Source organism: Sorex araneus, chromosome X, assembly GCF_027595985.1.
Source record: "Sorex araneus isolate mSorAra2 chromosome X, mSorAra2.pri, whole genome shotgun sequence".
In the NCBI taxonomy this organism is placed as follows: Eukaryota; Metazoa; Chordata; class Mammalia; order Eulipotyphla; family Soricidae; genus Sorex; species Sorex araneus.
Genome location: NC_073313.1, coordinates 153,983,957 through 154,001,462, shown reverse-complemented (window position 1 = coordinate 154,001,462; position 17,506 = coordinate 153,983,957). Strand labels below are relative to the sequence as shown.

At 44.9% G+C, this 17,506-nt stretch overlaps 1 pseudogene; it reads left to right on the top strand.

Annotated features, from left to right (window-relative positions):
• The first annotated feature begins 4,253 nt into the window (after positions 1 to 4,253).
• Positions 4,254 to 4,681, top strand: LOC105943503 (immunoglobulin heavy variable 1-2-like; annotated as a pseudogene).
• Positions 4,682 to 17,506: the final 12,825 nt, after the last annotated feature.

The following is a 17,506-nucleotide window of genomic DNA, read 5'->3' as shown; positions in this document are numbered from 1 at the left end:
CAGTTGTCTCCCTGATCTCCTTTATGTTATCTTCATCCACTGCCCTTTCTCACTAAGCAATTTCTGTTTCCTGAGAGCTCCTCAGCACATTTCCTGTGCTGGAGGAAGAGGTCTGGTTCTGACAGGGCCCCAGGGACAGGCCTGAGTATCTGAGCCACAGTCAGCACCTCCTCCCAGGAGAGCCCACACACCAGCTTCCTCTAAGCCCCATCATTTCTTTAAGAGCCCCCCCATGCAAATCTACACTCAGGACTCAAGTTTAAAACAACATTTACACTCACCCCAACTCAGGCTCCCTGTCTTCTTGACACAGTGTCTGAGATCATGGACCTCGTGGGCAGGAACATGCATCAGCGCTAGTTCTTCCTCTTTCTGGTGGCAACTCCCAGATGTGAGTAATCCCTGGACAGAGGCTCAAAGGTGGGGTTGGCGCCTCTCAGCCTGTCAATCACTGTGGGTCTCTGTCCCCAGGTGTTCTGTCCCAGATACATCTGAAGGAGTCGGGACTAAGCCTGGTGACGCGCTCGCAGATGCTGTCCCTCACCTGCTCAGTCTCTGGATTCTCTATAACTAGCTATCATGTACACTGGGTCCTCCAGGTCCCTGGAAAAGGGCTGGATTGGGTTGATTTGATGTGGAATAATGGAGTCACAAAATATAATCCAAGTCTTAAGTCTCGACTCAGCATCACAAGAGACACTTCCAAGAACTAAGTTTACTTAAAACTCAGTAGCTCAGTAACTGAGGACACAGCCGTGTATTATTTTGCAAGAGAGTGAGGACAAGTCCCTGTGAGCCCAGATGCAAAACTCCTGAGGGAGACAGGGGAGCTGCAAGGCTGCATGTGATCAGCAGGGGTCGCTCTGACCCCGGACTCCAGGACTGTGTTCCTGGAGCAGGTGGGGAGGGGCCTGTAAGGGGGTTACATTCTTTTCTTTCTTCTTCTTTTTAAAAATTTTTATTTTTTTATATTATTAGATCACTGTGAGATGAATCTTTACAAAGACGTTCATAATTGTTTCCATCATACAGTGTTCTAATTCCCACCCCTCCACCAGAGTACATTTCCAGTTTCCCCCATCACCACCCCCACCCCCCACCCTTTGCCCACCTGCCTCTATAGAAGCACTTTTCTTCTCTCTTTCTCTTTCTCTTTCTCTTTCAGTCTCTCTCTCTCTCTCTCTCTCTCTCAGAGTTGGGGTTTGAAGTACAGATACTGAATCTTCTCCATTCTTTTACAACTCTTTTTCCACTTTTTTGGAATCACTTTTTTAAAAAGATTAATAAACCAAATATATAAATTTTAATTATTACTTTCTCCTCTAGTACAAAACTGATTATTCCACTTTCTCTCAGAGTCCCTTAGAGACTGTTATATCACAATTGGTAAATTCTAATCAGTTTTCCTTCTGAATAAGATCATTGCTTTACACATAAAGGAGAGATTTCCCCCATTACCTTTTTTATTGTCATTGAGGGAACACGTCTGAGTGTTGATGCTTGTGGGTCACAGACTTCCTGCACTTCTCCCAGCACCAAATCCCCACAGACCCCCACACTCTGCTGTGGCCCCTGTGCTTGGTCTCTTATTCCCAGTGATCTGAGCCCCCACCAGACTCCTCTCGGGAACCCCAAAGTGTGGTTAGGATGCAGGGGCAGTTATCGTTGGATCCTGTCCATCCTTATGCTCTGTTCTCTGTGTACCACAGGTGGATGAGATTGTCTGAATGTGTCCTTCTCCCTCTGACAAACTTCACTTTATCTGATATTCTCTAGTTCCATCCATGGTGCAGAAAAGACTAGTATTTTGTCTTTTCTTATAACTGCATAGTATCCCATTGTGTATATATACCACAATTCCTTATCCATAAAATTGTCATTAAACATTAGAATTGTTTCCATGATGGGCAACTATTCTAAATGCTACAACTGAAATACGTTTACATGTATTTTCCCTAATGATTGTTTTCATGCTTGGGTGAAGTTATCAAAAAATAGAATCAGTTACAACTTGGAAATTCTATTTTCACTCTTTAGAGAAATCTCATAGAATTTTATATAGATACGTTCCCACAAACACAGAAGGTTTCTTTGGCAACCTTCCAAAACTGGTTGCTTACAATATTTTCCATATAAGCTATTCTCATTGGGGAGAGATGGTCTTCATTGTACTTTGTATTAACATTTATCGAATAGTAAGTGTCCATAAATGACTTTTCGTAAACCTATAGCCCATATTAATGTTGCTCTTGGGAAGAACCTGTTTGTTTCCTCCACATTTTATGATTTTTATCAGTGTCATGGAGAGACTGGCTGAGGTTTTCCTCTGTGTATTTTAAGGATTCTGCTGTCAAAGTTGAATCATACGTCCACTTTTCATTAAATTCTGTATCAGGTGTGAGATAAGGATACAATTCTCTCTTCTATTGAGAGAGAGAGAACCCATGTAGAATCCTAGGGATCAATAAAGGAGAAGGATGGCTCAAGTGATGATGACCAGATTCTGTGTTTGGACTGTGCTTCCTGTCACAATCCTGTACCATCTCTCTCTCTCTCTCTCTCTCTCTCTCTCTCTCTCTCTCTCTCTCTCTCTCTCTCTCTCTCTCTCTCTCTTCCATCCTTTCATTTCCCTAAGTAAATTTTGTTAGATAATACTATGTTACTTCTCTCTCTTTTCCTAGTATTCACAGAGAGACAGAAAGTGAATCTCTGACTTTCACTTGTTCAGGTATTCACGTGTGCTGGGTGGAATGATGTTTTCCAGACTTCTAACATATCTGACCAGAAATCAGAGGATTTTTCCCATTTGGAGAATCCCATATTCTCTCATGAGCACGGATCTCTCTTTCTCTCCCCTTGCATTTCTCTAAGTAAATTTCTTTAAGTAATATTATTCTGTATCACTGAAAAGGTGAGAGTTCAAGTCATATGTGCCATAAAGCTTTATTTATTTTATTTTATTCATTTCGTGTTTACTTATATTTGTTATACTAATACTGCTACGTAACTAACTTATTGCATATGTGTTAGACTCATGCCTGGTTTCTGAAGTCTTCATTAACAGAGCAAATTTAATATACAATTTTTGTTTAAAGTCTTTACTTAAATTTTGAAATCCTCTTTTAGCTGGTGGTTTACATTATTTTTATTCGAACTAATTATTTATTGTATTTCTTTTACAGAATATCAAAAATGAACACTCAGTATCACCTTGTAATTTATATATGTATAAATTAAGTTGATTTGACAATATTTTCCTAGGATGCATCTACCTGAGTATTCCCTGAACACAGAGCCAGGAGCAAGTACTCAGAACAACTTGGTGTGACTAAGAACCAGAACAAAAGGCCCGCAGAAGAATATGACTCATGAACAAGGCTTTTAAAGTGAAGTTCCAAGAATCAATCTTATATTAGAGACACCAAGAGGTTAATGCCCCTGAGAGCCCAGAGACTCTCTCTGCAGGGTTGGGACCGGGCTGCAGGGGGCGCCCAGTCCCAAGAGCACCAGGTTACAGGCCTGAAGTGGGTGCAGAGGTGAAGGGGGTTTCTCTTCAGAAACAGCAATACTGTATGACTGAAATCTAATCATGAACACTTTTGTAAGGTTCTATATCACAATGATTCAATAAAAATAAAATAATAATAACTTGTTTTTTAAAAAAACCTAAATTTTGCTTTCTTGATAACCAAAATTAAAATAAGTATAGGATAAAGAAAGTTAAATTGTGCATACTTAAAAATGTTTGAGGAGGAACAAATCCTGTATGCAGGTGGTGTTTCTGGACTGCGTAATATCTCCAGTAAAAACCGCTGGAGCATTTGGATGGTTTTGTAGTCTCACTCTAGTATCCCTTGGACAGTTACAGGATCCCATAAATAACCTCAAAGCCCAGTTGTGTCCAGATGTGTCCAGGCCATACAGATATGGGGGCCCTGAGGGAAAGGTCCTGAAAGGGCTTGGCCCTCCAGAGGGAGAGCTCTGTGTGCACAGAGTCCTGGGACAGGGCAGGTCTCATCTCCTCAAACAAATCAGACCGTGGACCTCTTCCCTCCCCTTGAGGATGGACCCGGTGGCTTCCACCAGCCGCTTCTCAGGTTGGACCAGACCTTCAGCTATGAATTCTATCTCCTCATGACTATGCAAATTACGCCAGGGACACTGAGTTAAATACAGATGTGTCTGTGTCCTGACAACCTCAAATAGCAGGCACACCCACACCTTCAGAAACCCCTGAGTGCACGGTCCTCACCATGGACTGGATCTAGAGAATTCTCTTCCTGGTGGCAGTGGCTGCAGGTAAGCGTCCCTATCCTTCAGGCTGAGGGAACCAGACCAGTCAAGTGGAGTCCACCCACTCCTGTCTGCTGTCCACAGGTGTGAACTCCCAGGTACAGCTGGTGCAGTCGGAGACTGAGGTGGGAAAACCTGGGACATCAGTGAAGATCTCCTGCAAGGTGTCTGGATATACCTTCACCAGCTACTGGATGCACTGGGTGCAGCAGGCCCCGGGACAAGGGCTCAAGTGGATGGGCTGGATACACCCTAGTGATAGTTATACAAGGTATGCACCAGACTCACACTCACTGTAGACAAGTTCAAGGACACAGCCTACATGTTCCTGAGAAGGCTAAGCACTGAGGACATGGCCGTGTATTACTGTGTGAGAGACACAGTGTAACAACCACATCCTGAGTGTGTCAGAAAAGTGAGGGAGAAGCAGCTGTGCCGGGTGAGGAGATGACAGGGACACTGATCCTCCTGACTTCCTCCTCAGAGAGTCAGGGTCTGAGACACAGAATGGGACTCACAGGGTCTGGCTTCATTTGAGGGAAAGGCTCAGGATCTCTCTCTGTCCTTCATCAATAACCAAGAGGAAGATGGCTTCTCTTGAGAACACCTGGAGTCACTCATATTTTCTTCCAGAATCATGTGTGGACCATGTCAGATTGTACAGGAAGAACCACATGGAAGTTTGGGCTGGTGTCATTGCAGGTTCCTGAACTGTTTGTCTACCCATGGCAGACTCCCAATGTTACACATTTTGTTTGAAATTCTGTCTCTGTAAGAAATCTTTTTCTCTGTAAGAAATCAAGATGGATTCCTTGTTTTGGTCAGAACCCCTGCTGGAGTTTCTATTCATCTCTGTCCCTTTGTACAGAATATATAATATCTCTATATTGCTGAGCTGGAGTGATCCCTGAGCACTGAACTGGAGTATACCAAGAATGTCACAAACAACACACCAAATCATCAGGGGCTGACCTGGAATTCTGCCATTGAATAAGGGATGGCGGAGGAGATGGCCCTATATAAAAGGGACCATGTTCCCATTTCTCCTATCACGTGGTTGCAAGAAATTGGTCAGGGTCAGGGTCTGTGAAGTCCTGATCTTGGGGACATCTCAGCCCAGTTCAGAGGAAGGTCATTACCCAAGCACAGATGGGGAAATCTTGGATTTCCCCAGAGCGGCTGGCAGTAGCATAGACCTGTGGACATTATCTAGAGCATGGCCTCAGGTGCTGCACCCTCCACCCCACGGTCATACATCCAGCTGAGTTTACCTGGCGTCTGACCCCACCGACTGACCAATATTCCTGGGAGAAGTATAGCATTGAGTGAGACATTAATTTTGTGCATGCCTTGCAATCTGGGAAAAAATTAAAATTTATCACTTTCTCTCAATTGATATTGAGGACATATATGCATGGATGTATATCCATGCACAAATGTGTAGAGTACATGAGTGGAAAATTGAAATATATACACACAAACATATATGTATGTGTGTATGTGTTGATGTAAGTCTCCTATTAGTGTCCACTGGGAAGTTTCAGAAACCATGACTAAGTGATGCGCTATCAGTCATGTAGATCGCGGTATTACTGGGAATATGCATCCTTCTGTAGTTGGACTACGACCTTTACTTCTTATGCACGATTCAACCTGCACTTTCAATAGTGTTACCAAATTTATCAAAATATTCAATTTACAGAAAGTAAACAAAACCCATCGCAATGACAGGGAAAATGCACATATCTAATGTGAGGGTATAATCATTCCCTCCTCTACAAAAACATTGAACATACATGAATAAGGATGACCCATCAATTCCTGAAGCCACAATTTTCACAGTATGGGCTAAAGTTCCAAACGAGGTCAATGCAGAGCACAGAAGCAGGGGCCCAACCTGAATGCCAGCCTGGATTGTCAGTGTGAGCAGAGCAGAAAGGCACAGACAGATTCCTGGGACAGGGCAGTCCAGAAATCAAACCTCGAGAATTGTTCTCAATGCACCCTTCCTGCCTCTGCACGGAGCAGGCACCTAGATGAGGCTTCTTGGTGACTGAATTGCTACCTACAGTTCTAGATTGGTCAGACTCTCAGTCTTCCCTCTGTGTGAAGTGACAACTCCAAGTGACACCTGGGAATGCCACGTTCTCAAATCACCAAACACTCTCCTGGTACTACACACTTCCAACTGAATCCAGAAGGTCTGGGACATTACCCTGAAGACATTTTACTCATAAATTTCACATGCATGAGGAACACCTGAAAAGAGTCCTAATCCTGTCCACCCTCTGTGGGCCTTACCATGCTTTCTGAGTTGAAAATCACTCAACTTTCTGAAATATAGAAAAAAAACTAGAGGATATCATGCTGAGTGAATCAGTCAGCAGGAAAGGAACAGATACAGAATGATCTGTATCAAAATATGGGACTTAAAGTATACACAGCAAGGTAGCAACTATTGCAGCACAATAGGAGAACTGATCCTCAAAATTGAGTGTTTTTGGGATAAGGGGCTTTAACCCTGACTTCAATCTCTGAATCCTCACAACATCCTATTTCCTGAACTCCAAGACTTGAACCTGTTTCAATATCCCAGGCCCCGCACCAAGTGTCAGGGGCACAGAATGTTTGTCCCAGCTGCACACAGACAGGGCACTGGGACAGGAATTGCTCCCTGGTGAGCAGAAGTGTGCACTAAGGAGCAGGTGACAGAGAGAAGCAGAAGGGATAACTCCAGGTGGGGGCATGGGAAACCACATGAAGTGCAGAAAATCAACCTGATGAACCATATGCAGGGAAGGAAACTTCCCCCTCTACTGCCTCTGCATCTCAAGTTACTGGGGACCAATCCTGGTGAACAAAGACCAACCATGGGATGCTGTAGTATGAACAGACAGACAGACTGAAGAGAGAAAGGGTGTTGCTCAGGGGACTCACTTCCTACTGGTCTGAGAGCTCCAAATGCCCCAAATATTGAGTTACAGCTTAGAACCAGGAATCGTCAGGAGAACGACATTCTTAGGTCATTTTTCTAGCTTAGTCTGTCTGAGCTATGCTCTTATGCATCTGCGCGCCTTAGGTAATTGGGACAAATACCTTTCACCCAGAGAAGTTTCCATTGAGACAAAACACAAAAACAGCAGATACAGCGACTTGCTCCAGTGGGTTTCCAGACACCAGGGCCCTGCTATCTGCCCAGTGTTCCTTCCTTCTAATCTATCTTAAGACTTGGGTCCCAAATCGGTGACAATTGTGAGTGACAAATGGATTTCTTTTGTCTAAATAGTTGGACCAACTCTTAAAGTGTATGTTTGCACATTGTAAAAACCATTTAAATTTTTGTGTTTCCTATTATATCATTAAATAGAAGTAATACTATGCACATAACTGGATTTATATGAAAATAAATATTAAAGAATATAAATTAAATTGGTTTTCATGTAATAATTGCATGCTGGAATGCCAGAGTTTCTGTAACTTTTCATGGTTGCAGGCACCCCCAGAACCCCACACCTGCCTTGAAGTTCTCCCTTCTCTCTACAAGTTCAAAGAGAACTTTTTATACAGAAGGAGGACATGCAAATAGGACCCTCTCCACAGTAATGAAAACAGACCAACCCAGCCTCAGCTTTGGGAGAGGAGGCAGTTCAGGCATTCCCAGGGCCTCCATCCTGACTTACACAGAACCGACATGGCATGTGGGCTAAGCTGGCTTCTCCTGTTGGTTGTGTTAGGGGGTAACCCATGCATGAAAGAGACATGGAGCATGGGAGAGAGGGGAGAGACAAATCATCTGTGTGTGAAGAGTTTCCTGACCAGGATGTCTTTGTGTTTGCAGGGGTCCAGTGTGAGGTGCAGCTGGTGGAGTCTGGGGAAGACTTGGTGCAGCCCAGGGGTCCCTGAGACTCTTCTATGTGTCTCTGGATTAAATTTTGGCAACAATGACATGAATTGAGTCAGGCAGGAACCAGAGAATGGCCTAGAGTGGATTTCATACATTAGGTATGATAGTGGTTATATAAGCTATGCCGACTCTGTGAAGGGCCTGTACTCAGCTGTGTTTTTTTCACTATCCTTCTGCTCTCAGACACACACTCTGTCCATTTTGAATGGGAAGAAATGGGAGTGAACATAGACAGTCGGCAACTATACCACCTATGCTTCGCTTATGACATTGTTCTCATAACACCAAACATTAGCCAAGAGGCACAGACACTTGCCAACTTTGACCATGAGTGTGGAAGCATTGGACTGCAGCTGAATCACATGAACACAATGTTCATGAAAAACGAACTTGTCCCTGACGTTCCATTTGGTCTCAGTGGAACAAACATATCTGAATGCAACAGCTGTGTGTACCTGGGTCGAGAACTCAACATGAGGAAAAACTTGGCACCAGAACTGTGCATGAGGAAGAGAGCAGCGTGGAAAGCCTTCAAGAATGTTGAAGAATTGGTTAAGAGGATGAAGAACCTCTGGCTCCGGGTACATCTTTTTGACTCCACTATTCTTCCTGTACTAACATAAGCCTCAGAGACCTGGGCTCTAGGAAAACAGGATGAGAACGCTATTTGGATATTCCGAAGAAGAATCAAAAGAGCTATGCTTGGAGTATCACGTTTCACTCAAGTGAAAGAAGGAGTCCAGAATTCCGACCTCCGTCGATGCTCAAGAATCAGGAATGCTGTCTCATTTGTCAAAAATCAGATGGGCCAGACACGTAATGTGATTCAGAGATGACGCTGGACTAGAGCTGTTACCGACTGGATTGCACAGGATGTCAAAAGACTGTGTGGCCACCCACCAACGAGATGGTCAGACTTCTTTGTCAAAACCCTGAATGAACAATTTGAGGGTCTTCTTGTTCCTGGAGCGAGCAGATATCATAGGGCTACACTAGAACGTGACAGGGAGGAATGGCGATGTTACTGGCGCTCGCTCAAGCAAATCGAAGATCAACGGCATGACAAGTGACAAGTGACATTTCTGCTTTAATTACATTTACCCTACTACTACAGTTATATAATAAACTTGTTGGCAGTTGTGTTAGACTCATGCCTAGTTAAAAAAAAGCACACACGTGCCAATATTCTGTCACAACACAGAGACACTCAGCCCCCATCACCCCACCCACTCTCATCCATGCCCAGTTTCAGCATCTTTCCCAGGACCCTTCCCCACCGCTCCCAGAGCAGCTCCACTTTCAGTGACACCCTCACACTCCCAACCCCCTCCCTGTGGTCTGTCCTCCCTGTCCCCAACACTCACCCCACCAGGCCCCCAGGACTTCAACGCCTGGCAGGTGAGTATTAATCGGTACTTTCCTGTTTGTTATTATTTTTATAGCTTTCTCTTTATATTCATGTAAGATATAGAAAAGCTTTTCCTCATTTTTCTTCCTCCTTCTAGAAAGCTCGTGTGACCTATTTTTGGGGGTTTTTTTTTCTTTAAAACTTTTTATTAAATCACCATGTGGAAAGTTACAAAGTTCTCAGGTTTATGTCTCAGTTATACAATATTCAAACACCCATCCCTTAACCAGTGCCCATATTCCACCACCAAAAACCCCAGTATACCGCCCGCCCCCACCCCTTACCCCCTACTGTATAACTAATGAATTTCACTTCATTTTCTCTTTACCTTGATTACATTCCATATTTCAACACAAAACTCACTATAGTTCTTGGAGTTTCCACACAAGAGAGACAGACCTACTACCAAGGAAGCATTTGATAATTAGTTTTCCATTGCTGAGAATGGAGAGATATGTAGCCCCACTGCTACAAGTACATAACTCTTTTTTTTCCTTTTCTCTTTTCCCTTTTTTTTCCCCCTCATCCCCCTTCCCGCGCCTCATAGTATGGTGTACACCACGCCGCGTAGGCCAGCATGGGGCTTTTGCTTAGTTCACAGTCCAGAGAGGTGGCTGCTACATTAATAACCTTCAATATTTCAACAAGAACTTACTGTTATTATTTGGAGTTTCCCCCCCCCAAAGTCAGACCTGTTCAAAAGGAACCGTTTCACATTGCTGACGATTATAAATGTTAAGTCCGCGTCCGCGCGGTTTCGGATTTCTGTATAAAGTCCAGGGAAAATTCTGTCAAAAATTGCATAGCCCAGCTCACAGTCCCAGTGCATTGCTGTAAGAAGTCTCTGGAATCAAAATCTTTAGGCGCAGAGGGTCCGCTTCACGCTCAGCAGCTCCGGATTTATCTGGGCCGAGGGCGTGCCGGTTACACCCCCTTCCCATGAGTCCCTGGGAGCCCCAAGTGTAAAAATCAAATACCTCTGGGTTAGGATTCTTGGAAGATGGTGCCTGCCATGTGGGTGCTGCCAAGTCGCTGTTTTCCGTGCAGGAAGACAGGGTGGGGAGGAAAAAATCCACCCCCAGGCAGCACAGAGTTGTAGCCCAGTTCGCAGTCCCAGTGCATTGCTATTAGATGCTGCGCTGGATGCCCGAATGTGTTAGGTCTCTGGAATCAAAGTCTTTAGGCGCAGAGGGTCTGCTTCATGCTCAGCAGCTCCAGATTTATCTGGGCCTCAGCAGCTCCGGATTTATCTGGGCCGAGACCTATTTTAAAGGTCTAAAACTGAGAGAAATCCAAGATGCCTTTAGATATGAGTAAAAACCCATAATATATCCTTAGAGTGGAAGGCTATTGAGAGTTAATCTCCATCATCACACCCTGCAGACACTTACACAACCAGGAAGCACTGCAGAAAGCATGAGGGAGGGGTGAGTCACGGGGGGGGGGGTGGTAGTAATAACATCGGCCAAGGGGAAACACTGAAGTGAGGGGTTCATCCACTGTTTTGGGTGTGATGATCACTGCACAGGTATCCATATATGCCAGTGTTCATAAAACATTACTTATCTATAATCAGTATTCTGTTTAGGTCCTGGCCTGTTGTGATTTTTACTACTACACAAATGCCTACATGGTAAGAAGGAGAAATGGAGCCAAAATTGATGTGAAGTGCCTAATGCTTAACTATAAGTTAAGAGCTTGATCATGACAAATGCTGTCATGATCCAAAAAGTAATAACTAGATTTGGACCCTGCTAGGTTTAGGAATGAATAATCTGGCCTGAGCACTGTAGTCTGAGTCTGTGGCAAGTTGTTCCCAGGAGAGCTGCTCTACAAGCGTCAATGTATCTCTTTCTGTGTCCATACAGAAATAACTAGTATTAAGAGTTTTTGGATTGAGGGAAGGAGAAAAACACCTTAAGAGATATTTTGTGTATGGGCAGTCAGTAAGGACTTTCTTATGTTGGTTTTGCTACCATACTGTGTGTAGCCTAGAGGGCAAGGTGGAGAGAGACAAGTAGGGGGAGGGACTAGTGAAGAGGGCAAAGAATCCAGAGAGCAGGGATGGAGAGTGAGGAGCTAGGAAGGAAGAGTGCTAGGGGAAAGAGGAGAGAGGAGAAATGGGAGCTCAGAGAGACTGGAACAGGTGTGTGGAGAGAATGGGATTAACGACAACTGATCCATCAACGGGCTTGGCCCTCTTTTCCTCCTCCATCTGCTCCGTGGCCCTGGCAGCTCCGGCTGGGCGAGCAGCCCGGAACCACCCCCTGAACTCGGGGGCGGCAAATGGGGAGAGCCGCCAGGGCTTCCCCCAGTCGACCCTGGCAAATATGCTTTACAGCTATTATTTAGAGCCAGGAATCTTTCGGAGAATGACATTCTTAGGTCAATTTTCTAACTTAGTCTGTCTAAGCTTAGCTCTTACACATTCGAGGGCTTTAGGTAATTGAGACTGTCTTAGCACTGTCGTCCCGTTGGTCATTGATTTGCTTGAGCAGGCACCAGTAATGTCTCCATTGTGAGACTTGTTGTTACTGTTTTTGGCATATTGAATATGCCACAGATATCTTGCCAGGCTCTGTCATGCGGGTGGGATACTCTTGGTAGCTTGCCAGCCTCTCCAAGAGGGACAGAGGAATTGAACCCAGGTCAGCTGCATGCAAGGCAAATGCCCTTCCCACAGTGCTATCGCTCCAGTCCATATATACTATATATACTGCCCAATTACAAATGCTTTATATTTGAACCTTTGCATTGACTGAAGTCTGAATCATCTAGAAACCCAATGATGATTTCGAGAAAAATCTAACATCAATTAATATTTTCTAGTTAGAAGCTGGGCTGGGGAGGGAATAGGAGATGGTTTATAACCTGCAGGCTGTCAATTTCAAAGACAAGGATTTAAAGAGCTAAAATTCTGCAATTACTCCTCTCAATTTATAACTTAATTATTTAAAGTTGATTACACTTCCTTCCCTCTTTATTATTATTATTATTTAATTGAATCACCATGAAAAAAGTTACAAAGCTTTCAGGTTTAAGTCTCAGTCATACAATGATCAAACACCCATCCCTTCACCAATGTACATGTTCCACCACCAAGAACCCCAGTATACCTCCCATCCCACCCAGCCCCAACCTGTGTGGCTGATGATTTTCACTTCACTCTACCTTTACTTTCATTACATTCAATATTTCAACAGAAAACTCACTATTATTATTTGGAATTTCTCCCAACAATCAGACCTGCCAAAAAGACATCAATTGATCATTTGTTTTCCATTGCTGAGAATGAAGAGGAAATGAGGTCTCGCAGCCACAACAGCAGCGCATGTTTTGGATTTCTGGTATTTCAGTAATTAAGTCCAGAGAAATTTCTGCCAGAAGTCGAGTCACTACAAGCTCGTACCTCCAGTTAGTGGGCTCTATAAGATGGCAGTCACCACGCCGCCAGTGAAAGGAAAGACCGAGAGAGAAAAACTTTTCCCCTCCCGGGGCGGCATGGGGCCATAGCTCAGTTCACAGTCTGCAAGAAGCCTCTGGGTTTCAAAAGTAGTTAGTGGGCCTCCGGGATCATGGTCTTTTAGGAGCAGAGGAGCCATTTGTTTGCAGCCCCTCAGGGTCTCCCATGCCCTGTTTTTTAAAAGGGAAATCTGACCTAATAACTCAAGCAATCTTTTAAAAGGATCCTTAGTTCCCTCAAAGAAACAATGAAACAATCAAAATCCAATGAACAAATATTTGAAGAGCTCTAAGGAGAAAGGATATCCAGATCAGACTAAGAGTATGAAGGAAATTCCTCTGAGATAAAATACAAAAACAGCAGAAAAATGGACTTGCTTCCATGGATTTACAGATATCAGGGCTCTGTTATCTGGCCATTCAGCCTTTTTCCTGATTCTCTCTTAACAATTGGCTTCTTAAAGAGTGACAAGTGAGTGACACAATGGATTTATTTTGGGTCAATAGTGGGACCAACTCTTAACATGAATTTTGAGTGCATTGTGAAAACCATTTTAGCTTTTAATGTCATATTATATCATGAAATAGAAGTAATACTGTACACATTGCAGGATTTATATAAAAGTAAACGTTAGAGAATATCAATTAAAGTGGTTGCCATTTAATAACTGCATACTGGAAGAGCAGAGTTGTGAATCTTTTCCTGGATAGAGGCACCCCAGAACACCTCACCTACTCTGGAATCCTTCCTTTTCTCTACAAGTTCAAAGAGAACTTTTTATAGAGAAGGAGGACATGCAAATAGACTCTCCACAGTAATGAAAACAGCCCAGCCCAGCCCCAGCTCCGGGAGAGGAGTTAGTTCAGGGGTTCCCAGAGCCTCCATCCTGGCTCACACAGAACCAACATGGCATGTGGGCTGAGCTGGCTTCTCCTGGTGGCTGTGTTAGGAGGTAACTCATGGGCGACAAAGACACAGAGCATGGGAGAGATGGGAGAGGCAGATCCTCTGTGTGAGGAGAGTTTCCTGACCAGGATGTCTTTGTGTTTGCAGGGGTCCAGTGTGAGGTGCAGCTGGTGGAGTCTGGGGGAGACTTGGTGCAGCCCGGGGGTCCCTGAAACTCTCCTGTGCATCTCTGGATTCAATTTTAGCGGTTATGCAATGGGCTGGGTCCGCCAGGCTCCAGGGAAAGTCCTAGAGTGGGTCTTAAGTATAAGTAGTGATAGTACTTATATATACTACGCCGACTCTGTGAAGGGCCGATTCAGCATCTCCAGAGACAACAGCCAGAACACACTCTCTCTGCAAATGAGCAGCCTGAGGGAGGAGGACACGGCCCTGTACTACTCTGCGACACACACAGTGAAGGGAAGACCCTTGGGCCCAGACACAAATCACCTGCAGGACGAAGCAGGGTGAGCTTCATGGGGGCAGGCCCCCAGGAAGCTCTTAGAACTCAATCATGAGGAAACGTTGCTCATGACCAGATGAATCATCTTTCTGTGGAGATCAGGACTGACCTGCCCCTCAGCTCTCAGATGACACCAACCGTCCTTGTGGTATGTGGCTGAGTCCTCCATCCCCACTGTGGGCAGTAACCACTTTATCAAACTCTCTTTCCTGATAAAATGTTTCCAGTGACAGGACCATGACTTCCATGGGCAGGAGGGGCACATTATTCCTTGTAGAAATTATCATGACCCTGTAGGGGTTATTATAGTCTGCTGGTGGGAGTCACTTCATCAGAAAGAGAAATCCTGCCATCCACTCAGCTGTGTCCTGGATCCTTCCTTCTGCTCTCAGACACACACTCTGTGCCCACTGACCTCTACCCTCTGACCTGCACCCAGGTAGCTTCTACCTGGTCACCCAAAACCTGGGAGTCCTGCTCTGGGATAGGCTGACCTCTCGTCCCCATCCACTCACTAAGTGGACATTCAGATTTTCCCATTCCCTATCTACCCTCAGCCCTTATAGAGGAGAGACCAGGTCCTGTGACACGGGCAGAACTGACCCCTACACAGTGAGACAAGAGGCAGGACCCAGAGAATTGATGCTTTTGCTGAGCCCCCACTTTCTGGGCACCCCCAGATACACCACACCTCAGAGCCTAGGGACCCTCCTTACACTGAGGCTCCATATGGAGACCATTGCAGATGTGACTCTTAATGATTTTCTCATTGTGGTTCCACACAATTTCTGGTCTGCCCTTACAAGACAGAAACTTGGGGCTTAGAATCTATGTTCCTTTCTCCCCTCACATGCTGACCCCACTGAAGCAGCTCTCCTGGTCTGTGACCTTCCAAAGTCACCTCTTTAAAATCACAAGTGCACCATTAATTATTTACTTAGGGAACATGAAGTTCCTTATAAATCATAATTATAAGTCAATTATAAACCAAAATATTTTTGCTCTTTTGGGGGGCACACCCAGGGATGCACAGGGGTTACTCCTGGCTCTGCATTCAGGAGTTACTTCTGGAAGTGCTCAGGGTACTGTATGAGATGCTGGGAATCAAACCTGGGTTAGTTGCATGCAAGGCTAACTCCCTACCCACTGTGCTATCACTCCAGCCCTGAAAATCATAATATTTTAATTGCTCTATATCTGAAGAAGTGAAACAGTCACAACATGAATCAAGAATGTTAGGGAAAAGAAACATGTTTAATTTAATTAGGTGAAAATAAAACAAAAAATTGTTAATCTAGAGTTAATATTGGTGTGTAAAACTTTTATAATTTTGATATGTTATTTATTCATAATATTGGTGTGTGAACATTTTTGGTAAATTTAATTAAGTGTCCTGTTGGTCTTGGTGAAGCAGCTTTAGAAAATATTCCCAACATTCCCAGGCACTCCATCATCCTTCCTGAGGTCTGGGGGCCCAGCTCCCCTGGAAACTGCTGACTGTGGAGAGTACAGAGACAGCGCATGTGGGTGAGGTCTGTGAGAATTCACTGTCCTGGCCTACAGTAGCTCTAGGACAAGGCACCTTGGGACAGACACAAGAGTCATGTACTTATATACGAGAGTGTTTATGAATCCTATAGCCACCTGGTACCTGAGGTGTGATGTGTGATGTCATCATCTCAATCCTCACATTGTCTGAATTGGTGTTTGTGTGTCTCTGTGTCTATCCTAGCAGAATTTTGTAGACCCTGCTGAGTGTGTAGTCATCATCCTTAATGTTGACTTTTTTTTTTTTTTTGCTTTTTGGGTCACACCCAGCGATGCTCAGGGGTTACTCCTGGCTTTGCACTCAGGAGTTACTCCTGGCGGTGCTTGGGGGACCATATGGGATGCCGGGGATCGAACCCGGGTCGGCCGAGTGCAAGGCAAACGCCCTACCCGCTGTGCTATCGCTCCGGCCCATTAATGTTGACTTTTTAAACATCAAATTTTAGAGCATATTTTCTGGCCCCTTAGATTCAACTCAGCCCTCAGGTGCTCCATGGAATTAGGAGGTACATGTATGTGACACAGCCAGTGTTTAGGTTTCATACATTTGGAAGAGGGAGAAGAGCAGTGCCTGACGCTGTTCAGAGCCAACACACTTATGCCATGTAAAATGTGTGATTCTGAGCACTAAGACAAGGTTCCAGGTACAAAAGTTTGTGGGTTGAGGACTCTCCAAGAGCTCTTATTGGGCAACTGATGGGTCTTGGATTCCTCAATGATGACCCCAATAACAGGATCCTGAGGTTCAGGGTCATCTTCTGGGTGCTGAGTTACATATAGGGTGGAGCAAATTGAGGTGCTCCTGGCCATCCAACCACACCAGGAAGGTCACTCTAGGTGAGGCATCTTCCTTGTCCCTAAATAGATCCAGCACCAGTGAGAAAGAACAAATCCACCCAAAGAACTGCCTTGAATATTTCAGAGTGAAGCTGCACGAGGAAAAGGGATTTTCACTCAAGGAAAATGACTGAAAAAACACTATGAAACCTGATTGACATGGATTGGATTCAGCCAATTCAGAATTCACAGGGACAATAACATTGTCTGCTGGGCCCCAGGATTTGCATTCACAGTGGGAGAACAGGAGCCACCACAAAGGGAGAGGGGCAGGGGCCTGTCTACAGGGTAAAGGCCCTGGGGGGTACTGGGTTTAGTCATCAGGTACCTGAGACACAGGGACTCTCCTCCCCAGCTGCCATTTCCCCCTCAGCGATTCCTGTTTCCTGAGAGCTCCTCAGAACATTTCCTGTGCTGGGGGAAGAGGCCCGGCTCTGACAGGGTCTCAGGGATAGGACTTAGTGCTCTGAGCACAGTCAGTATCTCCTCCCAGGGAGCCCACACACCAGCCTCCCCCGGGGACCCTCCTTTCTCTACAGAGGCTCCCCCATGCAAATCTGCACTTGGGACCCAGGGTTAAAAACCGCATTCACACTCACCCCAACTCGGGCTCCCTCTCCCCCTGACACAGTGTCTGAGATC